The sequence below is a fragment of the Belonocnema kinseyi genome, chromosome 4 (assembly GCF_010883055.1).
Source record: "Belonocnema kinseyi isolate 2016_QV_RU_SX_M_011 chromosome 4, B_treatae_v1, whole genome shotgun sequence".
Classification (NCBI taxonomy): Eukaryota; Metazoa; Arthropoda; class Insecta; order Hymenoptera; family Cynipidae; genus Belonocnema; species Belonocnema kinseyi.
In genome coordinates this window covers 43,185,368-43,213,193 of record NC_046660.1, presented here as the reverse complement: position 1 = coordinate 43,213,193, position 27,826 = coordinate 43,185,368, and the positions used below count along the sequence as shown (strand labels likewise).

General features: G+C 34.0%; 1 protein-coding gene across 1 annotated transcript in view; it reads left to right on the top strand.

Moving 5' to 3' along the window:
- The first annotated feature begins 8,163 nt into the window (after positions 1–8,163).
- LOC117171181 overlaps positions 8,164–27,826 on the top strand; it is a 116,729-nt gene continuing 97,066 nt past the window's right edge. The window contains exon 1 of the mRNA XM_033358247.1: positions 8,164–8,504. The gene's annotated coding sequence lies outside the window, so the exon portion shown is untranslated. The remainder of the gene's footprint in view (positions 8,505–27,826) is intronic.

Genomic DNA, 27,826 nt, shown 5'->3' with positions numbered 1-27,826 from the left:
TAAAAAATATGATTTTTTAACAATATAGTTGAATTTTTAACAACACCAAAATTATTACTTAAAAAAGGAGAAATCTTTGCAATTTCTAGAATTTTCAAGCAAAAAGACAAATTTTCAACACAACAGTTGAAAATTCCATCAAGAAGCATCACTTTTAACCAAAATTATGAAATTTTCCACAAAATAATTCAATTTGGAACCAAATAATACAGTTTTGAACAAAAAATTTAAAAGTATAGTTTTCAATCAAAAAGAATGAAGTTTCAAGCAAAATTAGTAAGATGTTTTCTCATTGTGTTACATTAATAGTTTAGTTCAGATTAAAAAGGAAAAATGTGGGACTAAATAATGACATTTTAAATAAACATTTTAGTTCATTTTAAATTGTTCGCAAATATTTCTAAAGTTTGCAGTAGACATAAACCTGGAATTTTTGCTTCAAAATTAGTTATTTTTCGGTTTCCAACTTTTATATTTCAGAATATATATTTTGAAATTCGCACAAAACATAAGTTTAATATACGAAAAATTTTAGAACACTGCACTAAAAGAAATATCTGGTTAAATTAACCAGACTTCTGGTTAAATATGCCCTTACTTTTTTTCTGGTTAGAGTAACCAGAATTCTGGTTAAATTAGCCAGAAATTCTGAATAAAACTATCATAATTCTGATTATTTTAACCAGAAAAAATAGTAAGGGCATATTTAACCAGAATTCTGGTTGATTTAACCAGACATTTTTTTTAGTGCATTTTTCCAAATTTTGTCACACTATATATGCCTAAAAAATTGATTGAATTATACTAATTTTGGATGATTCAAGACAATATTTAATCGGCTGAATCAAATACACTCCAAGTCCCATATAATAAAAGTTTAGGGAGTTACCTCGCACTTGCCTTGTTACTAAATGGGCTCCCTCGAAACGTAAACAGCCAAGGCCACCTGAACCGTTTCCAGTTGAAATGCATGATATTGCGCAATATTTGCGACTGAGTACTCGCGCATTGCCACCTTTTCGGGGCATTCCAAGGCGAGAATCCCTTCTGTGAGACCTAGAAAGCAACTCAATCTACCAAAAGATTTGGTAAAAAAGGCCAAAAAATGTAGCTGAGTCAACCAAATATTTGGTTCAAACCATAACCATATTCTACAGTTGAACCAACAAAAATGTTGGCGATTCAAGTAAATCTTTTTCTGAGTGTAGCAAACACGGGTTATCAAATTGTTAATTTCCTGCGAAGGTATTGTGGATAATGAAATCATCCAATAACTTGTTTATAACTCAATCGATGGAAAATTTCTCTTTAAATATCACAGTGAAACTAATTGGAATAATTCAGAAAAAGAAGAAGAAGATTGCAAGTAAGTAATTAATACTATTAATCGAACAGGAAAAAAAAATCGTTCTGATAAATAGAGTGTTAATTTGATCGAATATTATCGGAATGCATTTCAGTCTTTGGCAAATTGTTCGTCGATCCGTAAAGAGGATATCCTAAAGCTAAAGAAAAACGCGACAAAGGGGAGAACGAGTAATGGTATGAAACACCAACGGGGCCGGGGGAATGTGGTAATGGTGTAACCAGCTACATCAGGGAGTGCACGTTTCACGGGGGTGGGTTCAGTTCAGGGCCGTAGTTGCACACCTATTATCCTTACATTTTATTCATTTAATACTTTAAAGTTTAAACTTCAGCTTTTTATTTTTTATCTGTAGACCTTTTAAAACATTAGCAGGGCTTGCACTCCCACTACTATTAACACTATTTAACTATTTTTAAGGTTTCGCAACTCCAGGCAGAAACCCTTATAGTTTCATTCGTGTTTCCGTCCGTCCGTCGTACTTTTATCCATGTAGTGGTAGTAAGGGAAAGCGAGGGGAAATAACGGGACGAGATGAAGGGGAAAATAGGGGCGAGGAGTTGAAGGTAGGGAATGTGAGGTGAAATTATAGGAGTGTTAGTAGGAGAAGTGTGGTAAGGGGGATTAGGGAGTTATAAGGACGGGAAGTGAGGGAGAAAAGTATAAATGAGTGAGAAAGTAGAGGGAGTGAGGGGAAGTTGGAGAAATAATAGTGAATAGTGGAGGAGTAGTGAGGAAAGGGGAAGTAGAGCAGGAAGAAGTTTGGGAAGGGGTTAACGAAGGGTAAAAGGTGAAGTAGAAGATTCTAGGGGGAGTAGGGGAAGTAGAGTAGAAAAAGTGTGGAAATTGGGAGGTTTAATTAATTAATTTAATTAACGACTTAGGCTAGGAAACCCTTTTTTGTAGGTGCGTGGCGCCTACTTGATGGACTATTTTTTTTTAGCGATGCCACTATTTTGCTAGTCCACGTTAAGACGTTTGACGCTATTTTTCGTGATTTTGACTCACTCTTCCCTCTTGTGACAATGTTTGACAATCAGTGAACCCCCCCCCCCCTCCTAAAAATTTCATGATCATATTTTTAAATACGAAATATAAATGAAATTGTATATAAACGTTAATTGTGCAACGAATAAATAGTTTTAAATATTTGAAATTTGTGATATTTAATTGAGATTAAAATCCAACTTAAAACCCTTTTTTAAGGTCCAATAATCAAATTGATGAAAAGAATTCCTGAAAATAGCATCAAGAATCTAACGATCAAATTTCGACAACCACCACAAAATGTTCCCACTGCCATCTGAAAAACAAAAAAGGATCATCCTCCCCCTCTCTTTTACCCCTAAAAAAGAAGAAAGAAAAAGGAAATCGTTCGTTTTCAAATTGGACAAAAAATAAAAAGGAGGAAAGAAAAATGAGAAGGCAACCAACTAAATCCTTTTCTGTCTCTTTTTTTTATTTCTTTCGTCCTTTTTATTCCTACCATTATCAAATCACAATCAGAAAAATTTGTAAAAAAATAATCACCAACGTTTCGGCACTCATACAGCACCCTTATCAAGGCAAAAGAAATATATAAAATAAAAGAAAAATAAAAAATAAAAATAAAATTCCCTTTTTGTTTTTCAGATTGCAGTGGGAACATTTTGTGGTGGTAGTCCAAATTTGGTCGTTAGATTCTTGATTCTATTTTCAGGAATTCTTCTCACGAATTTTAATATTTGGTACTAGTTTGCTAATACTTTCAATTAAATTCTATAGACTTGTTTAAGAACTTAGTTTTTACGTTTCCTAATGATAAATTTTAATATTTCCCTCTTTTGACCTTTTTTCGAGAATTCTGAACTTTTCTCTGTTTTCAATAAACTTTCTCGTTTTTCGCCGATATTTAAAATGAATTAATATTTTGTGTTCGAAATTCATCTGGTTTGATTAAAAAATTCGACAATTTGCTTTCAAATTTAATTATTCTGATGAAAATGAAACTAATTTATTTAAGATTCGTTTAATTTTTAGTTGAAAATCCATTTTTAACTGAAAATTTAACTATTCCGTTTTTTGTTGAAAATGTAGTTGAAAATACAAGTAATTGATTTAAAATTCATTTATTTTGTTAATATTTCGCCTTTTTGCAAAAAAAATTAATCTTCTTTATTAAAAAATCAACATTTTGGTTAAAAATTAATATATTCTGCTAAGAACTCGTTTTTTTTAGAATTAATTTTCTTCGCTAAAAATTTAACCATTCCATTTTTAGTTCAAAGTTGATATTTTAAATTGAAAATTGATCTTTTCCGGTTAAAAATCAATTTATTTTGTTGTAAATTCGTCTTTTTTGGTTAGGAAATTATTCTTGTTGATTGAAAGTCAATCTTCTGGGTTAAAAGTTCATTCTTTCTTGTTTAAAATTGTTCTTTGTGATTTATCAGTCAACTGTTTCTTAAACACTAGACTTTTCGGCTTTAAAACTTAACTGTTTTTATGACAATTCATCTATCCCCGAATAAAAATGCTTCGACTTGAGTTCGACTTGAATTGCCCCCAATCAAGGCATGCTGAAGTCGAAAAGTTCGACTTGAACATGTCTCAGTTTTGAAATGGAGCCAGACTTCAAATTATGTCTTGGAGACAAGTTTTTATGTCTTGAAGGCATAAATTTATTTCTTGAGTCGTATTTTTATGACTTCAACACGTGTGGTTTATAACTTCGACCGTATGATGATAATGTTATTTGTTTTTACGTATTTCTAATGGCTTGGGTGATCTTTCTAGAAAGTTACAATTTTTATTTTTATGGAGAAAATTGTTAAGTGCTATACTCGTTCAAGCCCACCGATTCTGAATTTTTTAATTAAAAATCACTAATTTAATAATTAAAAATTGTTCATTCATCAATTTTAATCTCATTTATGAACCAAAAAAGGTTCAATAATCTCAGCCAAGACCAGGCTCGACATAAGACAATTAAACGCCATTTTACTGTCGTGGACATAAAAATAAGACGAAGCCCTATGTCTCGACTCAGTTTTGAGACGCAGCCAGACATCGATGCTTTGGAGACGAACTCAAGACATAACCAAGTCGAATTCAAGTCGAAGCATTTTTACTCGGGTCATCTTTTTTCTTATTGGATTCAACGTGAAAAAATTGTGTTTTTTTATTAAAAATTCATCCCTCTTGTCTGAAAAATAGCTTTTTATCGTAAATTGAACTTTTTGAACTGAAAATTCAATTATCCTCGAAAAATGTGTATTTTTGGCTTAAAAAATAAAATTTTTTTTCTCTTTTGACTTCACAAGATTGCAAAGGATTTTTAAAAAGGTTTCGAAGTATTTAGAGGGATTTCAAACAGATAACCAGGGTATTAATGTTTTTAGTATGATGAATATCTTTAAGAATGAATATTCGAATAAAATAAATTTTGAGCTTTCTATCTAGAATTCAGTGATATTTATTAAGTGAGTTGAATTTACTTTGAATCTAGAATAAGATTTAAAAACATTATTACGATTCAAAATTAAATCCAAAAACAACAAACAACATATTGTACAGAATAATAATCACAGCAGAATTGCAAATCAGAAATCCACAAATTGATAGAGAACCCATCAAGCACGGAATTATACAGATATATTTTAGATAAACTAAATTACATTTCGCTATCAGCAATTTAACGGTTGACTAACTTTATTCGAACTATATCGCTGCAACCAACTGCCACCAACGCTGCATAGCATATTACTAAAAAGGATTTCGACCTGAAGACATAAGAATGACACCTGTATAAGGACGAATTTTTCGAAATTCTGTTTCCTGAATGATTTTTTGTTTCATCTACCTGAAAGATATTAAACAACAAATTAATATTGAACTAAACAGTTGCATTAACAACCAAATGTAGTTGAACCTTTAACCAAATAGTTACATTTTTAAGACAAAAAGATTAACTTTTTCGAATACAGTTGAATTTAAAGAAGAAAGTTAATTTTCAACCGCGAACGATGACTTGTTTACCTTAAATGATAAATTTTCAATCCAAAAGGATGAATTTTAACAAACCAGTTGACTTTTCTACAAAAAATAATTTAACGTAATTTTATACGAAACAGTTAAATCCCTAACTGAAATTTTTCATGGGTGAATTTTCAACAAAGATAATTTATTTATTTCTACCCAAACAGACGAATTTTCCAAAAAATGGTAAGTTTTCAAACTACTATGTCGAATTTTTTAGAAAAAAGTTTACTTTTAAGATAGAAGAGGTGAATTTTCAAGGAGAAAGTTAATTTTCAATCAAGAAAGATGAATTTTTAATCAAAATAAATTGTTAATCAAGAATAGAACCGTTAAATTTTCAGTTAAAATAATCAATTGTCAACAAAAAAAGAAAATAGTTAAACTCAACCAAAAAATACGAATTTTTCTACAAAATACATAGTTGAATCCTCAACTATACAAACATGTTATAATTTAAATAGTTAAATTTCAAACTAAAAAATCGAGTTTTCCGCCAAGATCGAGCAGATTAATGTTCTGCAAAAAATACGATTATTTGAACAAAAAAACCTCAATTGTAAGAAAATTGTTGAATTTTAAAGCCAGAAAGACAAATTATCCACAAAACAGTAAAATTTTCAACCAAAAAATATAATTTTTCAACCAAATAGTTCATTTTCTACCAAATAGTTAAATTTTTAACCAAATGGTTCAATTTTTAACGAAATAGGAGTTTCGACAAAAAATATGATTTCTGAACAAAAAATTTAAATTCCAATTAAACATTTTAATTTTTTACTAAATAGTTTAATTTTTAACCACATAGTTGTAATTTCAACAAAAAATATGATTTCTGAACAAAAGCGTTCATTTCCAATCAAAAATTTTATTTTCTTAACTAAATAGTTCAATTTTTAAGCGCATAGTTGTAATTTAAAAAAAAAAGATTTTTTAACAAAAAAGTTTATTTTCTGCCAAACAGTTTAATTTTATACGAAATTGATAAATTTGAAAGCCAAAAAGACAAATTTTTTACAAAAAATTGAAGTTTGAACCAAAAATGATTTTCATTTGAAGTAAAAAATAACATAATTTAACCAAAAAAGACGACTTTTCAACCTAATAGTTGAATCCTAAAAAAAAAACCAAAACAGATTAATTTTCAACCAAACAGTTACATTTTTACCAAAAGGGATAATTTTTCAACCAAGAAGTTTTAATTGTCTGCTAAAAAAGACGATTTTTCTACCAAATGGATTAATTTTCATCCGAATAGTTCAATTTAAAATATCAATTTTCGACCAAGGGCGGAATAGTTACGTTCTCAGTTTAAAAAATTAATTTTCAACCAAACAGTTAGATATTTAACGAAACAAACGAATTTTAAACTAAATTGGTGAAACTTAAACAACAACAAAATAATTTTCCAACAAAAGAGTTCAACATTCAAGTAAATAGTTGCATTTCCAAAAAAATAATTAAGTATACAACCAAATTGCAGAAGTTTGAAGTAAACGAGATGAATTTCAAACTAAAAGGATGTACATATATAATAGTCGGCTTTTCACCTAAAAATAGTTGTCTTATCTTGTAGGGCTCTATTAATTCAGTTGGTATTTGAGCAAAAAAATTGGATGAAGAGAGTGTCTTGCACCTAAAGAAAAGGGTTTCTCCCCCTCCTCTATACTCTTATATTCCTCTGCTTCCCTCGCCTCACATCACTCGCCTCTTCGCCCTCGCTACCCCTACTCCCGTAGCATTTCTTCTACATCCCCTCCCCTCTGTCCCCATATTTCCCCTCTCCCTTATTTCCTATTTCTAGCCCTGATCTTATCTCATTTTTCCTAATTCCCCCTACTTTCCATCGCCTGATTTCTCTTCATTTCCAATATTTACCGCCATTCTGCCTGCCTTCTCTCTCTTAATTTCCCCTCTTCCACTTTCTCCTACTTTATCTACATTGCGTTCCCTCCCCTCACATCCTCATCCCTCATCACCTTATTTTCCCTACTTCCCCTCTCCTCATTCCCCTTCATCTTCATACCCCCTCATTTCCCTTCTTCAATTGCCCCCTTTTTCTTTTCTATCGATACCCTCATTTCTCCTATTTTACCTGCCTTATTTCCCCTTACTTTCTTACTTCCCCTCCATCGAAAGAATGCGACGGGCGGACGAACGGATGAGCAATCCGAATCTTAAGGGGTTTCAATACCCTAAAAACGATTAAATTTGGACAACACACTCCTAAATGTCCTAGTTAAAAAAAAAATAAAACAAGAGAAAGGAAAGAGAAGGAAACTTGAAAATCCTGGATTCTTTATGGGTTTTGACTTGTCGAAAAATGTGTTTATTTCTTTCCAAATGGTGTTGAGTAAACACCGAAATGTTGGAATATTCTTTGTACATATTTTTTATTGTACTTAAAAAATAATAATAAAAAGACGAATGAAGAAAAGAAGGAAAGGTGTTTGGAGGTTGCCTTTTTCACTCCTTTTATTTCTTTTGGTTTTTTAAGTTTTGAATTGAAACACTTAATAACTAGCTTTTCAAATATAATCCTTGGATTCTTGAGTTCTTTAATTTTCAAAAATTTCTTTGTCCAATTTGAATGTTTAACATTTTAAAATGTTAAATACAAAATTTAGCTTTTGAACACATGATGCACCCCCGCATGAACGAGGGTGCATCGGACCTAACCATGTCCCTGAACTCCTCGTCGATTTCCGTATTCCTTCGGGTCGTACCGGTCTTACCACTCGCTAGCAAGATGGCGGCGGAATCGCACCGCGAGTGCCTCGAGGATTTCCCAAAACCAGTCGGTGAGTTGCCGTTGTTGAAAAAGCAAAACACGCTTTCGTGCTGTTAGTGAGGGCGCATCGACTTTGATTTCTTACACAGGACATCGATTATCGGGGTGAGGCACCAAGTGCCTTTAGTGTATTTTCGTGTATTTTCTTCTTCATTATTTTGTGCGTGTTTCTAAAGTGCAGCGGTGTGCTTATGTGTGTGCCAGCCATTTTCGAGCGTGCATCCCAGGATCTTCAAACGCCCAGGCCTTTGTTTCAACCGATTTCTTTTATGGATTTACTATTCTCCAATCATTATTCACAACAAGGACCCACGAGGGGTTTTTTGACCGGTGAGTTTCCTTCAATTTTTATTTCACGGAGAGCAACACTTCCTCAAAGTGTCAGTTGTCACTGTTTGTTGGGGGTGGTCGTGCGATACCTATCTTCAAACTTGAACAATGCCTGACAGATCATTTTTCATTTGTTTTTATTTTCTTATTGTACAACCCAAAGACAATGGGATGTCATTTCCAATTTGTTGTGTCGTAACATTTGTATTTTTATCAACTGCTTTCGAAGTTCTGGAACTTAAATTTGAGAGGGACCATTTGTATTTGTGACTGCTTTTATGAAGCGCCTTATGAGACTGAATTAAGAATGTGATTTTAGAGATTTTCTAATTATTCAGGAAGTTCTTTGAAGCTGTTTTTTGTTAGTAAGTAATTTAAGAAATCAGGAGGGATTGTAATAAAGTGACACGAGGCGTGAGTGGTTTGACAGCTCGGCGATAGTAGTTTCTTAGATAAAGTGGGTTTTATAATTAATGATCTTTCCCAATTTTGGGAAGTCGATAATTGGAGTGGACTAGTCCATATTAGGATTGACTTAGTATCCATATAAAGATTCTGAAAGTGGTTTACTCTCGTTTGTACCTTGTTTATTTACTATTCTGTCTCAAATATTCTTTATAGACTAATTTTTAATCATTTTAATCAAAGGAGTTTCGTAAAATCGTGATAATAGGGGCAATTAATAAGAAAAAGACTTTTTTAGATTCAAATTATAAACTTTTCTAACTGATCTCAAGAAAAAGTAATTTGTAATTTAAATTCAAAAACTAAGGTAATGGGAATTTTATACTAAGACATTTTGAGCACTTTCTTATACATTTTAATGAAAGCTATAGCTATTTTTGTTATTTTGATATAAAACCGGAAATTTCGTTTTATTTTCAATAAAACTCTTAAACTTGATTAAATAATGCTTAGTATTAATTTATCGAATAAGAAAAGTCAATATATTAAATTTTAGTTAGCAAAAACTATTTTTTATTCCTGTGACTAAAAAAAAAAAAAAATTTTTGAACCCGTGAATTTTTTTCGGTAATAAAAATGGCGACATATAGTTTGTATAATTAAAATCTCTTTAATTAAGACTTCATCATTCTGCCCTTAGAATTAAACATTTTGAGATTAGGTATTACCATTGTATGACTTTTAATTAAAACTTTTAAGATTTAATTTGGAAAGTTGAAAATTCAGAAGAGTTCAATTTTGGCTGCTTTAGTTTTGAAGTTTAGTTTTGATTACTTCAAATGAAAAAACATTCAGCTTTAGCACTTCGAACATTTTTATTTTTATTACTTTCATTATAAAAAGTTGTAAATATACATAATTTTAGAGGTACTCGAGGGTTTAATAATATGAACTTTTTAATTATCGAAATTTTATTTGACTTTCTTTAAATTCAGATTTGCCATAAATATCGGTTATGCTAAAGATTAAACTTGCAGTTATTAAAAACTAAAAATCAAAAGATCCTGCATTGTAAATTCAACATTTTTAATACAAAATTTTAATTTTTTGTTTTACGTATGTATTTCAATTAGTAATCCTAAACAGATGAGTAATTTTTAAGTTTGAAACGTTTAAAAAAATATCAAACTATTAAGGTTTCCAATCTTGTCCATTAATTCTATTCAAAATTGTTAAATTTTGATCTTTTCTTATTTCAGTGATAGATATTTATTTATTTTCGGAAAAAATCCAACTGCTGTGTTTAATAATCGTCATTTTTTTTTTTTTTTTTTTTGATTAGAAGATAGATCTTTTGAAATGAAAATTTAATTGAAAAAAGTCCTTTAATATTTTTCGTTCAGAATTCATCGCTCTTTTGGTTAAAAATTCTACTATTTTGTTGAAAATGACTATTTCTTCAAAAAGTAATCTGTTTCGGTCGAAAATTCAACTGTGTTGTTGAATGTTCGATCTTTTTGGATAGAAATTTCGTTCCTTCGAAATGCAAATTCCTCTTTTGAAAGAAAAATGATCTTTTTCGGTTGACAGTTCATTCTTTTCAACTAAAAAGTGTTCAGTTACATTTTTGGTTCAAGAGTCATGTGTTTTGTTGAAAATTGAACTATTTTGTTAAAAATTTGTCTTTCTTGGTGGAAAATTAAGTCTCTTTGTGGAAAATTAATATTTTCCTCTTTAAACATCACCTGTTTTGTAGAAGACTCGTCTTTTTTCCTGAAATATTCTTTTTTTAGCGAAAAATCCTTCTTTGTTAAAATTCAACTCTTTTATTAAAGATTTATCATTTTGGTTTGAAGATTCATTTTGTAAGCTGAAAATTAAACTATTTTTGTTTAAATTCAACTTTTTGTGTACAATTCGTCGCTTGTGAATACAATTTTATCTTTTTGTTAGTAAATGCAACTGTATAGTTGAAAATTATTATTTTTTAATTTTAAACTAAATTATTTGATTGAAGTTTATATTTCTTCCACGAAAATTAACTTTATTGTTGAAAATTCATCTTTTCTCGTTTCAAACTTAAATGTTTTCTAAAATTGTTGGCTCTAAGTTGGAAAAATCGAGTCTTGTTTGCATGTCTTAAATCATTTTTTAGACTAAAGTGCGGGATAACTTCCATTTTATTATTATTTTCAAAATTTGTACAGTTGCTAATGGATTACATTATCTTTTGACTTGAAAAAATCTTGCTAACAAAAATTTAGTGTGAATTTTCCGGTACTTCTGTGCTAACAAAAATCTATGTTAAAAATTGAGTGTGATTTTTCCGATACTTTTATCCTAATAAAGTCTTGATGCAACATAAATTCCGTAAGCCCTTGTACGAATTTCGAAAAAAAATTGAACTTTTCTATTACTTTTGTACCTTGTAGTTTGGACTTAAAAATTTTCGTTACAAAAGATGGTAATCAAATAATGATTTTTCTCAGACCTAGTATTTAGAGGAACTTTATCCGGGATTTAACTGAAAAATGTTAGAGTTAGAGGTTGGTATTTGTGGACTGTGTGATTTCGATTTTGGTGTAGTCATTGGCATTGAGAAATGTGTGAGTGAAATCAATGGCCTATCAGGAGAAGTATCGACGTTAATTTTGGTTTGCGCAATCAGCCATTTACGAATATCGCGCGTCCTCATGGCGCTTTGCGTTGACTCCAATTATCGAAAGATCGCGCCAGTCAGTGTGATTACATTTCGGCCTGACTTTCACTGTTAATTAAGTCTGATATATGAAGTCACTGAAGAGCGCAGGGGAAAACGATCAAGAGTCGCAAAGTCTGGAGAGCAATCAATTTCACAGTCTGTTAGGGCCGATTGCATCGCCTTTGCACTCGCAGAAATGTTTCGCCGGTGTATCGAAAAGTCACTCTCTTAATTAATCGATTCATTTCATAATTTAAAGTGCGTCTGCTCACTCATTAATTAAGCCTTACGCTAATTTATTTTGGAACGAGCGCATACCACTTTTTCCGGGACGGACTATTACTGACTTCTTATTGCTTCTTACCTTATTCGATTAAATTATTAGCAGCAACTTTTTGTGTTTAATTTAACCAATTCTTCGATTATCCTTTCCTTTGATTCCTTTCGGCACCATTGAGAGTTACTATCAATTATATAAACTTTTTAATTTGGAAATGCAAAAGCTTCTGCAATACTCGTTTGTTACATTTTATAATGAATAGATGGTTGATAATATATGTATCAAATTTCGATACTGCTTTCTCATATAAGAAGGATGTGGACATGTATAGATTGTGCCACGATGAGTTTCGAACTAATAGTGTGGATCCCGATAATAACGGGATATTCATTATCAGACGCTAAAGTTGGTTATAGACTAAACTCACCAACTTTTGAAATTGATCGAGTTCTGCAGTGCATGTACTATAACTATACATTCGACGGCAGGAGTCCTGTTTGATATCTGTAGCTTGAATTAAAACAATAAAAGCTTTAAAAGGCGCCACATGACGACAATCAAGCCGTATGAGGACGCAGATTTAACACACACGGGGCACTAATAAACTCAGCAAAATATCTAGGATTATGGTCCAATGGAGCCAGTTAAAAATTTGTTTGTGTATTTTTTTTTTAAATTCGATTTTGGGGTTTAATATCAAACCGCTTGCTTCAATCCCTAGCACAGGGTTTAAGCCGTTTAAGGCACTTTTCTGTTTAAATAGGTCACTTATTTCACACAAATTAGGTTGTGGCAGTCCTGCTTATGTAAAAAAACGCCCTTAAGTGTGATGATTTTGAGCCTTCTCTATTCCGTTTAAAAACAATATTTAATTTGGTATGTTTCTTCTTATGCTAGTGACATTCAAAGGAATTGCAAAACTGGAAATGTCTGTTAATCTATTAACTCGGAGAAAGGTTGAATAAAATTCATTTAATTAGCTTTTCAACGTTGTAAAGGTGTTCAGAGGCGAGGAAGTCCCTCTGGATTTTCCTGAACCCTTTACCGATAACAATTATTCTTTTGAATAAATTACTATTTTTCCACTTCCTATTCAACAAGTACTTGAATTGTTAAATGCTCTACATTGATGTTACTGTCGTCATATATATTCCTTACAATGCCTCCAAAAGTATAGTTTTAACCAAGAATTATTTTTAGATCTTTCTGGTCGAATTGAAAATCTAAAATTAAAATGCAAATCACGATTCATCTGCAGGATGGAACCTTTACTCTTTTCCATGACAAACGAAAAACTCGATTATTTGTTTTTCGCTGAATTGATTACCATGAGACTTCTCTTGGTTGAACACAAAAATGAAAGGCAAATGACACAAATCTCATTAACTCCCAGTTCCATTCTCATCAGAAGCAATTTTACGATTTTTATGGGCCAATATATTTCTATCGTCTCCTAAAATTTCACCCTTCAAAAAATTAACGAGTTTACGTTTATTGTCGGCCTAATTTAAAATACGGGGAGGTTCCCGAGGGAAAATAAATTCCTTGAATGTTTCCCTCTTATCGCTGGAATCAGAAACAAAATAAGCACCTTATGCTTATGGAAATGAGGTTAAGTGTCATCGAGCTTCGTCGTCGAAGATGTGATCGCATTTCGATCTCTCATAAAACACCCTGATATCAAGACTTCCATATCTGCTACTTGAAAATTTGCATCCCTTAGAAAGAAAAATATTTTTACTGGAAAGATAAATGAGCCGCGCAAAATTCAACTCTTCCACGTTCATCAAATATTGATTCCTTATTGTTCTTGGCGGAAATAGCAGAAGCTATCATTGTCAAGTTAAATCTTTCTTTCAGTTACAACAAAAAGTTAGGAATCTTATTATTTCTATAAATTCTCTTTCTCCTAAGTGTAAAAAATATGCTCTACATATCAAATTTAATTTTAATTTTACTCTACATATCAAAATAATCAATCAATTGGTATATACCTGCCAAGGTGTAACCCTAAACCCGAATCATGTCGAGATTAAAAATAGATTAAGAGCAAGTTCTACGACAAGTGATATTGTCTCTTTTTTGCCTAATTCGTATTAAATTCTCATTTTTTTCTATTTCTTTCCTGTTTTTCTGAGAGTATGAAACTCGAACTCGGATAGTTATGAGACTTGGGTAGTTAGGTACTCGTGGGGCGTGCAAAAAATAGTTCCACTATTAGTGTCCCTTCGTAAGCCGATGATTATCATCGAGGTTTGGCTGGGTCATTTCCTATCGAAGTCTGTATTTAAGTTTTTAGAAAACGATGGAAGTTGGAGAACATATATTATGGGGTCGACAAAGCGGCTTTTATTTCAACTGGTTGGAAATTCGGTGAAGGAGCATGTGGCAACGTTGGATTCTCTCGCTCTCCTTTCATCTCTCTCACTCCTTCTCTCTCTCTTTCTCGTCGGTTCTTTCACTCGGATTCTCTCTCTCGCTCTCGCCTTCTTCGATTCCGTCGGTGCATCTTTTCTACGTCCACCTTTAAGCCAGCAGTGAAGAGAGTGCCTTCTTATACCTTACACACCACCTTGCACCTCATCTACGGTCCTTTTATTTTCTTATTCATCCTGAACATCTCTTCTCGCGGGGTTAGGCCACGTACTGCGACCGGAGAAGAGAAGAAAACGGATATTTCAATGGCAGTCGCTTGCCTGTTTGCCATTTAAGCTAGTCCCGATTGCCATTAACTGGCTTTTAAATATACATGCGAGCTATCTCTAAAGCGTGATACAAATAAATACCATGGGAATAATTCTAATGGGAAAACGGCGTCTAAATCTAATAGTACAGAACCTTTTCGGATTTCAACACGCGATTTCGTTTATAGCGATACTTTTATGGAAAGAGTGCACGATATCCTTTATTTTGTATCAGTTGCCTTTTTTACGACCTCGTAAGCATTTTTATTCCAACGGATCGCTTTTTTATCACTCGTCTTCGTTCTCCGCGACTGACATTTTTATCCGGAAATATATATTTCTTAATAAACGAAGGCTCTCAAGAATGTTAGATAATAATTATCATTAAAGTCATTCATTCAATTTGTCTACATGGAAGCTCATGTGTTTTTGCTCACTTATCGCATGCTTTTGTCTCTTGGTTTTTTTTTATCTACCAACCATTTTGACAGTTTATTAGCATGCGTCTGTATCATATCTTATAAACTTCTGTTTCGACTTGAAGTTGCTAAGATTGAATGGAAATTCTTTAGTTTGAATTAGAACATAAAATTATCTTTATGTTAGATTGACGTAACAATAATTTTTATTTGACTTTAGGAGCATTAAAAATTAGATTCATAGTGAGGGGAATTCGAAACTAAAAAAGTTCACAAAGTTTCAATTGTAAAACTTTATGGTTAATAATTATATTTTATATTACTTTAAATTGAAACCTATATTATAATTTGATTATTAGGCAATCAAAATACGAAACATGCGATAAGCGTGCGTAGTACGCTATTTTTTGCTATTACTAAATAATTTACTTTTTGTCACTGAAACTTGAATTCTCTCTGCATCTTGAAATATATCGGGTAAGTTCAGAAATCCTGTAGTTCAGAAATCTTGGGAGTTATTCCATAGCCTTAGAGCGGATCCGGGTCACCGCTTTGCATGTCCCATTATTTCTGCTCAGAGACTAAGAGCTTTTTGAGAAAGTCAGAATGTCAATAATCCTGCTGTTTGCCTACTTTGCGTCATGTCGTTTTCCATGTTATTTCCCACCAGTGACTTGGGTTGGTTGTGCCAAGCGTAAGATTGAACCGCAGAACATAGAGACAGTAATAAAATGTTCACATTCGCGAAGATCAAAATTATTCAGTAAGAGTAGAAATGTGAATTTTGACTGCGAAAAGATATCACAATTCTTTCTTTGCCAACGAGAGAAGCAGCGCAATGGAGTAACGAGATTTCCCTAGGCGGCCTAGACAGTATGAGATACATTCCTCGAATGAGGAGACAACGTAGTCAAAGAGGTACGAACAGTATTATCTTAGCATTCTCAAATTTTATGGAAACCTTTGTCCTTTGCTGACTGCTTTCTGTGTCGACAAGAGAAAAATGTAATTTGTAATTAAAATGCAAATCTTGTTAATTATGCAAGGACATTTTTTTTGCATTATGTGAATTCATATTTTGTATTTTAAGAATGTTTAATATTGACATTCTTGGTCTTTTTAAAGCTCATATAGACTGCTCTGATTTCACTCTGAAACATTTCTTATTTTGCTTGAGAAGTAAGATGTACCTGAAGTTCTGAACGTTCAAATGAACGAAATATTTTTCCCCATTTACATTTGCCTCATTAATATTGTTCTAACTGCAATTTAAAATATGCATCATAAATCTATTTTAATAATAAGTTATTTCCAATATAAGTGAATAAGCATTTGAGAACCTTTTCTGGTTTACAAAGTCGTCAGTAACAAATTTCATTCATTTGAACGTTCGGAACTGCAAGCACATAGAATTGAGCTAATATTCGAATTTCTATTACCGGTTGTTTTCACTTTGCAATCGAAATTTAGAGTTTGGCTCTGTTGACTCTTAACAGAACGAAATTCTTTTTAAAGTTTTCAATACCTTTTACCAAACTTTCCAACATTTCAGAATGACTGAGAAAGATATTTGTGTATTTAAATCAGTTCGAATTTAATGTGAATAGTTCTTTTAATTTTATCGAGTCATGCATCAGTGGTAGTTTGAGGAAAGAAGTTTTGAAGCAGAAACTATGGGCTCGGAGTGCACATGTCGTCGATATTATCATCTAATATTGCGACCGGTTGACGTCCTTTTAAAGTTTGAAGAAAACGTAGATTTATTTTACAATATTAGATGCTATCCGCAAGAGTGTAAGAAGAATCGATCGATCGAACAGTCAAGATTTAAGTAAAGTTTACGAGAGTTCGAAAGTGGCTGCTTTCAATAATGCAATAGGGATGCATCTGCGCTTGGCATTTCGTGCTGTTGCACGAAATAGCGTGTGCTATCACGAGAAAAGGTATCTTTTTACGATTGCGACTGTGCCAGTTACGTCTGCGTTGATATTTAATATACAATATAACGGTATAATTCATACAGCATTGCTGATTTTGATGTTATTACTTTATACGGTATGTATGCGAAAGTCGGAAGGTAATGCGAGCGCAATTTAGGACGTAAGCCGTAAGCAGATGTTCCATTAGTGGAAAATCGTGGCGGAAGAGCATCTGCTTCGACGTGCGTTCGATTAGGTGAAAGCCCGAATCCTATTTGTTTGCGGCCTCAGAGTAACGCAAAGTAACCTCTGCAACTGAAAAATTCTGTAACTCATTAAGATTATTTCCCAATTTCATAATTTTATCTATACGTTATAAAAAAAAGCTGACAAGGATATTGCTCTAAAAGAACAAAAGCTAAATTGAATTTGTTCCTCCTCCCATTGGAAGTTAAAGAAATGACAAACGTGACTGCAGAGAAAGACACGAATTTCGGTATAAAAGTGTATTTCTCAACTCCATTTGAAGTAATTCTTGTGTATTATCAAACAACATTGAGGGTCTCCAAATGACCGTGTAATTTCCAAGTATCGGAAGAACTGACCTTAATATCCCTATTGTTGTATAAATGTATAAACCCGCGTTTATTTGCCAACTGTGTGACAATGGTCACGAATATGGCCACACGGTTCTTTTTTTTTTTGCAGCAAACGGTGTTTTTTTCTCTCTAATTGCACAATTAGTCACGATCCCGTATAGCCGCAAGACGATGGCATTACACCATTCCCAAGTTCTTTTCTCTCACGATTTCCCGATCAATCTCAAGTGCATTGATCCGGCCGATTAAGTTCCTTAACCATGGAGTGTGGATTGTGGAAATTGTCCATTTCTCGGCCTCATTGGATTCTGTGATACACTCGAATTAGACACGTAATACACCTGCGACAAACGTGTCGAGGATGCAAATCCCCAGAGTTCGTGACTCTATTCGGTCTATTCAAAGGTCGCCTGCGCTCCCTTTTCTTGTCCATAGGCTTTTTAAGCCACCTTGTAAGTACAAAATCACTTGTGAATTGAGTCGCAATCCCAGTTATTGCCCACACATTGCGATATCACGAATCAGCTCTTTTTGCGACTGGTACGACCACTCTTGCATCTGGGAATTTCAACCTCGTGGAATCCGGCGAAAAAGGGAAATTAATTCAGCTTTTAATCGGTGCCTTTTGTGCTTAGTGAGAATTAATGTAATGGTTGCTTAATGAAGGCAGTTGAGAAAGGAGATTTATATTACAGCACAGGTTATGTTTCGACGGAAGAAATTGAAGTAGCTACACAAAGCCAAATTCATAGTATATAATTATTAGACAAAAGCTTGCTGTTACGTTCAGCTCATTATGTAAACTCATTTTGCATCACTTCTCGCGAAAGTGCTCAGAGAGTTTAAGCCACAACTAAGTTTGATGTCTACAACAAACTCCTAATATTAAAAGAAAAAGTTAAAAATTCCTGTGGTATTTTGGTCCGAAAATAGATTCAACCTTTTTTTATTTCGATTTTAGGAAAAGAACAAACTCTTTCGCGTTAGCTTTTTAGTGTGTCTTTGAGATAAGAAAGGGACAAAAACTGACACAAACCTTTTTAGAATAAACTGGTAGGGATCTGTCAGCTTCCAAATGTATATATAGATTTGATATGTGGGGTACCGTCGTACGTGCCACTCACTCATCTTTCCCACAGCGCAATACAAGATCATAATCCTCATCGTTTATGACATTTTAATTAAGGGTTAGCAGGAAAATGACTGGACGGTTTCATATCGAGCACTAACGAGGGGGGAGATATGGAAACCCATCTCGAGCACAACACTTTGAGTATATCCATCACAGTGAACTCTTTCAGTAGGATTTTAATGCTTTACGAGGAAAAAGACCACTCGTTTCTTATATTATAAAAAAGTTTCAACATTCTGTCCATTTTTTCCTTCTATAGCTTATAAAATAATACGAGCTTTACTTCTTGTTAGTCAGGTTTAATACTTGTTAACTTAGTGGATTTGTTTTAATTCCACAAATGAGGACATTCGTTAACTTTATACTCAACTTGTTTTATCAAGTGTGTTTTTACTTATTTCGTGTATGTTATCAATATTCCTCAAAGAAAGTTTTATTCCTCATTTTTGAAACTAATTTATACGCTGAGATGAGGGTCGCTTAACTCTCTAGCACGCACACAGGTAACACACGTGGGTAGTTTTCCAATGTTGAATGTATAATGAATGGCAGGCGTTGTCGCGCGGCCAGCACCACACTAAAGATTGAAGAGGAGCCATTAAAAAGCCCGCCGTCAAAAAATGGATAAGTCATTCAGCTGTTTAGTATAAACTGTCGATAATTATACCAGAGGGGAATAATCTCTTCAGTCTTCTCCTCGCCTCTGTTTGGTGATTCAGATATAAATGAATTCATATTCCACCTAAATTGAGCTGCACATTTTCATCCATAATGCAAGCGACTCTTCTTATAGCTTATTCCAACAAGAGGAGCAAGTTTCAAATAAGCGAGTTCAGATGATTGCAAAAGAAGGTTAGCTTTCGGGACCACCCTAATCTACATTAAGTCTAGCCACAAAAATAAGTTGAAATCGTTTTTTTTTCCTCTTCTAAAAACACACTGTTTTACACTTCTTTGAAAGCTGGTCTAATCAGCCATCTCATCACTCATCAGTGTTTATTTAGGACGAATCCCTGTCGTAACGTGAGGCATAGTCGAAGAGTAGTAAGTACACACACAAACATCTCTTTTTCAATCTAGGTTGTCTCTAGCGTCACTTTACTTTATCCTCTAAAACTTCATTAGGTTTTAATGTTTAATTCCTTGGCCAACATACGTCTCATATGAGTTCCTACAAGTCCCTCGCTGTCAGTTGCCATTTTTTTCTCTAGGCAATCTAGAGTCTAGACTTAGAAGCTTCTAAAGTGGGATACGGCATGAAAGCTGTCGTGAGTCGTAGCTTCGGCGATGGGACGACTTTACCTTCCACCTTCGCCGTATGGTTCTCGACACCACTGTTCGTACATAATGCATCGCTTATAAAAGGGACATGGAAGACGAGAGAGAAGGAGAGAGAAAAAAGGGAAAAAAGATAGGGCGGTATACCAGCAGCAGCGGCAGGTAAGCGTGTGGAATGTAGGTAGGAACTTAGGAAGCTCTGCACTATTGTGATTAGCCGGACGACGTCTTTCTAGCTTAGGGTTCTTTCAATGAAGAGCAAACGGCCGTAGGCATTAACTCGGCTTACATACGAATAACATGCAGGGTCGCACGAGTTCGCTGTTTTGCCACCAGATTTAATCGGTTAATCATCCGAATGTGTGAATATCTCACAGAAAAAAGACGACCACCTTCTATTATTCCTTTGAAGGATTTTGCGAGATTACATCTGCTCTGGTGATTGACCCTCCCATTCTAATGGACCTTTAATCCGGAAGGAATTGAGATCTTTCCGATTCCATCACCAGATTATACGTTATGACATAATCGGTGCATCAATGATTCTACAAATCTACACCGCATCAATTCATCAATAAACATCTGAAGAGATTTTAAATTTGGTTAAGCAGGATATCTCTTCTTGCTACTGTTTGATTAAGAACCTTTTATCACGTTCCAATGAAGTAATATCGTGCGCTTGCTGTGAAATATTCATGAATTTTGCAAAACAGATTTTCAATTATTAACAGCGAAGCGACGACAGTGTTCAACGCCATAGCGGGGATTTGACTTCTCTTGTGGTTACAGCATACTATAGACTGTAGAGTATACAATGTGTACATCTCTTCGACCGCGACCCACGACTATAGACAATTGTTTTCCCAGCTTTCCGCAAATCCAAGCGAATGAAAATGCCCCTTGAAATGAAAATCCTTTTCATCTTGGATTAAGTGGTATTGCAGAGTCGAGAGATATCATGAATAAAAGTAAAAATCTACTATGTACAAAAGTGAGAAGCACTTTATAACTGAAGTTGTACCGAAATTAGATATCGATGTTCGATATTGGCATCAAACCCGCACCAATAATCGCTTTGCCACCATCACCACATTCGTTTCCTGGTATCCTATAATCATAGATAATGCCAAAATCAGGACATTCGTCGAAATGCCGAAATCTGATTATTGATATTCTGGTGATATTACTGATATATGGAAAAGTTGTTTGAATTACTTATGATTGTGACATTTTCGATAAAATGTACAATTTTGGACGAAGAGATATTATTTCTTAATTTTTACTCCATTCTAGCTTCAGATCTTGGTATTAATGAAGGGACATTCACTTCAGAATTTTCAAAGATAAAGATATACTTAACAACAACTTCTAGAGATTTCTAGTGAGATTCACAGTAGGAAGGAAGCCTCTACTATTTATATTTTTAATGACCTAATAAATAAGAGTCCTCTTTCCATATTCATAGTTGTGGTGGCCACTGGAGTGGCAAAGCGGGATCACCGCGCCAACCGACATTTTTGTGAGACCGGGAAGTGACAATCAATTTATTCTATGAAGGAGAAGTTTTTAAATGATAAAAATAGCGCTTGAGTTAGAATAGTTTTGAATGAAATATTTCATCATTATATAATATTATTAAAATTGCAAATTTTAATAATATTTTAATAATAAGACTTTCAAACGCCAATCCTAAATAATATGTCAGATTCGGTATAGTTTTGAGTTGTCACATTATTGAGAAACGGAATAAATGAAGGCACAAAGAAAATCTCAATTTTTCGAAATGAAATCCAACAAATTCATAAGAATGGATATCTTTTATATTTAAAATTGAAAGGTTAAATATTTGAGAAAGCTAAATTCGGAATCGTGGATTTTAATTCCCGTGAATTTATTAACTAATTCATTTTTAAATGAATCATTCGAAATTTTACAATCTTATTTGAAATTAGAAGCTTTCAAACCTTAGCAATTGAAAAGGTCTCAAAACGAATTATTTCTAATTAAACAATTTAAAGTTTGATGCATTTTAAATTGTATAATTGTAAAGACGAACATTAGAACCTATATGGCTTCAAACTATGTCTTCAAAAATGGTAAAGTTTCAAATTGTAATAATAATTAAGCGTACAATTTGGAAAGCATCTAATTTTCGAGCTAATTTTAAAGACCTTAAAAATAGTGATGCATTCGAGCGAAAGTTGACAAGAAAATTTAATGGATATTTTTTCTCGTCTGTCTACAAAAGATATTAATCTTTACTAGACAGTGGTAGTCAAGAATCTCGGGAATTCCTGACGATCTTTAAAAATTCAAGTAAAATATTCAGAATACATTGGAAATTTTACAATATTCAAAGTTTTGAATTAAAACCTTTTTAAACAATGTTTAATTTTTAAATGTAAACGTTTTAAACAAATCGTAGAAATTTCAGTGGTGATCTTGATAATTACAAAATAATTTACTAAAGTTTACAATGAAAATGTCCTCTCTTTAAAGTTCGATTCCTGTTCTCAAATTTATGCCATGCTATTGCACGGAGAAAAATGGATGCTTAAATGTAGATATTCAAAGGGTAAGATTATACCACCTAACATGCAGATATGCATACCAAACATCTACTATCTTTTTGAGATGTTAGGGGTAAAAATATTTGTATGTTAAACTGAAACACATTCAGATGGCATGAACACATTTGATAAAATGCTTATAAATTTGAAATCAAATTTAAGTTCTAATAACCTAAAATAGATAGAATCTTAACTGCACATTACATATCATTCGTTTTTCGCTTACTTATCGCGTTTTTATTTTTTATTTTGCATTGAAAATATTACACATAACCTCAACGTGAATGCATGTATCGTCCGATTGACATTTTACAACCCTTTATTGGTTTTTCGTGCATGCAAGAACATTAAAGTTTAATCATATCAATTAATATCAATTAATATCAATTAATTCCTTGAATTACTGGAAATAAGTAAACTCCTCAAATATTTACAGTCCTTATTTGAAATAACCATAAATGCAATATCTCGGATATTTCAGTTAAACATTTTGGATGTTCCATAGTAACATCTCACTTTTTAATATCTACAGATGCTAACTTCAAACATCCAGATTGTTGTCCTATAGTTAAATATAAAATATGTTAACCCTGAAAAGCTGGATGTTACGTTTGAACATCCATTTTTCTCCGTCTGGGGTTTTTAGTATTTTTAAGTACAAAAATTTGCCAGTACATGATAATAAGTAGGAATTTGTTCTTGTTCAGGGTATTAGCTAACGCTTTACATAATTAAAGATAAATCGATTTCTGATATCTTACACGTATACATATACACGATAGTTAATAATATTGACATCGACGACAAAATCAATTTTAGGCACTAATCTGCGTCAACCTTAATTACATTGAGCTCTCGTCACTCGGATTATCATAATCGTTGCTGCCGAGTGATGTCGAAGTAAACAATCACGCTTGTCTGTAGCACACGTCGCGGGCTGATCTGAGACGACCGATATACCTAATATACAGCATGTCCCATCTGACTTTTACTGGGGAATTATCTGGGACACGTACTTTACGATAAAAGGTTGGAATGACGACACCAATCTCGCTTTAATGTCGTTAACATGAAAAGTTGGAGAAGCCGACCAACTACCGGGTGTTGGGAACTTGTGAGAGAAGCCGAGTCAAGTGTAACGCAATTCCTTGCGGTATTTGGCATCGCTATATAAAGTACCTAGGCTGCTGAGAGTTAGACGGCCGGCCATAAAATTGCCAGCTCGCAAACGAACGGCACGTCCGATTTGGACTGAGGATCGCTGCAATAATGCCGCCGCTGCAGCTCATTCAGTAATTGTAGGCATGGGAGTATGAGAACCACTCCATAAAGAACACCGTAAGCAGCGAATCTTGCAAAAGAGATAATCGCCAAGATCTAGTTGCTCTTAAACGGCTACATACACTCAACCACCGCAAAAACCTCCGCTAATTAAACCAAACATCTCGTTGACAGTTTACTCAGCTGCAACCGTTTCAATCGACAGGAGCATCTTCAATACTATTCAAATTTGTCAAGATATTAGCCGACAAAGCAATCCATCATTATATGTGATGGATCAATGTTTGATCTGTCTTGAACCAATTAATCAGAATTGTGTAATCCTTCAGCCACATCGGCATTTTAATCTAAAAATTTTTTGTTTTATTTTATAGCTATAACTTTTGGCCGTTAGTGTACTTCCCTTTCGTTGTGCGCCCTTCAGTGCACATGATAATAGCACAATTATTGAACACACCTTTTGTTCGATAGCGGAAACTGAAGCAGGGCCATAATGCGATTAACATTCAGTATTGTTTTACGATCTCCAACTGGGTTTTTATGAGTAGAAAATTATTTCATATTAAGGCATTACAGTTATTGATAAGAAAAACCATTCCTAAGAGCGAAGGAAAATATATGGTATGAACACATAAATAGCCAATGAATTGTTAGCTTCTGTTTTATGTTACATCACAATTACTTAAAATGTTGTAACATCAAGTTAAAATACTTCATTGACTGCACTAATCGCCCCTAGAATGTTTATACGAATTCCACTAGAGAAAAAGCAGTATTTGCCATACTTTTTTTTTAATTTTCAAACTAGGATAAAATACCAGTCAACTGTACTTTTTTCTTAGCCTTGTCCATAGGCCGGCAAATCGGGCCCATTTATGGTGTACTGACCGGTCCGCGAAGGAGGCAACAGTCTTTCCAATCTATACTCCGTTATGGTCTTTACCAGAGGTTCTCTACACTTTCTTTAAGGTCTGTTATTCAGGAATTCCTCTTCCGATTAAAGTAATAACCATCATGGTTATTTTGTGTTAAATAAAAGTAGATTCGTTTTGAATAAACCTAGAATTATTCCTGGAATATTATCTTTCAATTAATTTCCTGATGAAGCTTGATTAAAAAGAATGAACCGTGTTTCCATTGATAACTTTTTTTCAAAGCCCACGCACTTGATTGTGAGGTTCCACAATTGATTGCGCAATCATTGAATTAGCTTCTGCTAAATTTGGACGGTGTCTATTTCGAGATTTCCATCCGGACGAGGTGTATTATATAGAATGTTATGCATTACAGAAACGACTTGAATGTATTGATACGATTCCACAATTGTGCAAAAGCTAGAGAGAAATCTAGGAAGAATTGGACAGTCTTTGACCATGAAAATTATCTCGATCGGCACTCCCTGCAAGCCTAATTGTGAGTGCAACTTTTTGTTATACCAACTGTCCGTCCATTTACTTCGTGGGCCGGGCATGGGTTAACTCAGTTAAGCGCTTCGTTGATTGAAGCGCATGAACTTGTTTATTCGTTTGAATTCAAACCGGAGAAACAAAGGATATATTTGAACCAACGAATCGGAAAAGCCAGATTTCAATTAACGAAGGGGTTAGAATGTTAGATAGATAGATACTTTTGCCCTCCGGCACACCATTACATTTTAAAAAGTATTTTTTTAAAGCTAGTTAGTTTAAAATGAATAGTTTGAAATTAATGTTTTCAAAGAGAACATTGAAGTCACAGTTTCCAATTACAAAAGTCCAGTGAAATAGAAGTGCATTGGAACGAAAACCCATTTGTCAGAACAGAGAGACAAAGAGGATTTGTACATTTAGTGGTTTTGTAGGTGGTTAGTTAATTTCAAGCAGCGGCTAAATTCCAAGCAGAGGCGTGGAAATTGGTCCCCGGAGATTTTCCCATTTTGAGGTTTGCGGCTTTCTCTTTTCACTCGAGTTCTTCTTCACCGCCAAATAATTTTGTACCCCAAACAAGGGCTTGAAAACTTCAAAATTCTTCAGAAACCAAGTTTCTAAGCCTGGAGAAAGTGTCCTAAGTACCTGGTAACACCAGTTTGCCAAACTCACTTTCAACTTGTCGAACCGACAAATTCCGAGACACCCACCCAGACTCATTTCTCAGGGTACAAAGCCATACCCGAAAATCCTTTAATGACACGCCCGTTTTATTGCTGCTAATTGGATAATTTCGCAATTGGTATCAACCGGTTCGTTTTTTACCCTAAAGCGTCTGAAGAAGCTAAACCAATTTTCTTAATTATTTCCTTGAATAGGGTACTTTTCATTTTTTGGTAATTTAGTTTATCATTTCCTGAGCCCCAGATACTAGTTTACAAAAACTCGAAAAAATAAGACATCGCGAATAGTGTACAAAAGTTCAATAGACCTACCACAAGTTGCGGAGTCATCAAGCCATCTAAATGATTGTACAATTCCCACGACTGATCGTTATCTATGAATTAAATTAAATGCCAAGCAAGCAACCAGGTGCGATTTAATTCTTGAATCGAAAGTCAGAAGTCATATCGGCGATGTCAAAGGATGGTGGATTTGCGCTTGGGTTTGGAACGCATCACTGAATGGTTTTATTACCGAAACAAGCTCATTTCCGCAGGCAGCTGTTAGCGGAATTCTTTTTGTTTTTCAGTGCAAGCCAGAGCAATGAGGCGTCACTACCAATTTTAATTCCATCTTCTCCTTCCCACATAGCATCTGCTTTGCAAGGTGTGAACGTGTCGGGCTTTGAGGTCTGGTTAAGTACCGGCGTTAGAAATTTTGACAGGATCGTGACTAGCTCGAGTCGAACCCTAAATACAGCGATTCCACTCTATGTGTATGATACATGAATATTTTGATACTTTATATGTATATTTCTATAGTGTGTATGTGTATTGTACATGTATAGTCCCATTCTGTATAGTCAGTCTCAGGTAAGTTGCCCGTCTTGCCCGGAGCGTTCAACTCACTCGTTAGGCGTCTTGATTTATGCCTCGTCAACGTTAAAAGACCATGTCTTGAACCCGATCAAAGACGGTCGTGATTTTTAGATATACAAGATGGGAGAGGCCTTTGGACGTCTATTGTCCATTCATTAATTATGGTATGTATTGTTATTCCTGGTGGGACATTGTGTGGGTTCAACACCAGGTATATTCTTTTAATTGAGATTTTAAGATTCCATTGGGAATCTAATTGAACGATTTATCTACTAGATTATTATCTTGCATGTCATTATTTTAGATGTTTATAGACGAGTTGAGATGGGAATAGCCTTAAAAAATTTACATCTCTTTTCTCAAATCCGCAAGTCTAAAAAAGTCTGTCAAAAAAGTTTATATTGCTTCCATAAACTAAATTAGAGTTTATATACGTGCTCGCATCGAATATTCCTCGGCGAAGTCTCAACTATGGCATGGTTTACAATTTGCATCAAGCCTTTGGGATCGCACTTTTCAAAGTTTACGACATTCTGACACTTTTGGGATTACAAGAGAGTGCGTTACTCAGAGCACAATTGATCGACACGTTTTAGAAGAAATAATTTGTTGGACTAACAAATGGGCTTAGTGTAGACTGTAGAGTGTAGACTGTAGAATGTAAATGTGGGTAGATGGAAGAATGTAGATAGTTGGTGTTCTCCAATGTGTAGTAACCTTTAATGGTATAAAGTGGAAAGGTGAGAGATAAAAAATCGATTCTTTTTCTGCACGGCAAGAGTAATAGTGTGTGGGGAGTTGCAGGTTATGCAGAAAGTGTAGTGTGTACACCTACACCATTGACCGATGATTATCGTGACTCCGGGTGGATCCCTGAGAGTTATGGTCGTAAGGGCGAATAAAGACCGATCGGCGAGATACGATCACGTACCGTGACGAACTTCGATCATGGTTGAGCGGTCGCCTCCTTTGTTTAAAAGCACCCGTTTGCTTGCTCGTGGGATTATCTTTGCTCGAGCGATCAGGCATCTGAAAATCATCTGAAGTAAATGCCGCAGTCACGGGAGAATCCTTTCTCCGTATTAAATCATCTCGCCCTTGCAATGT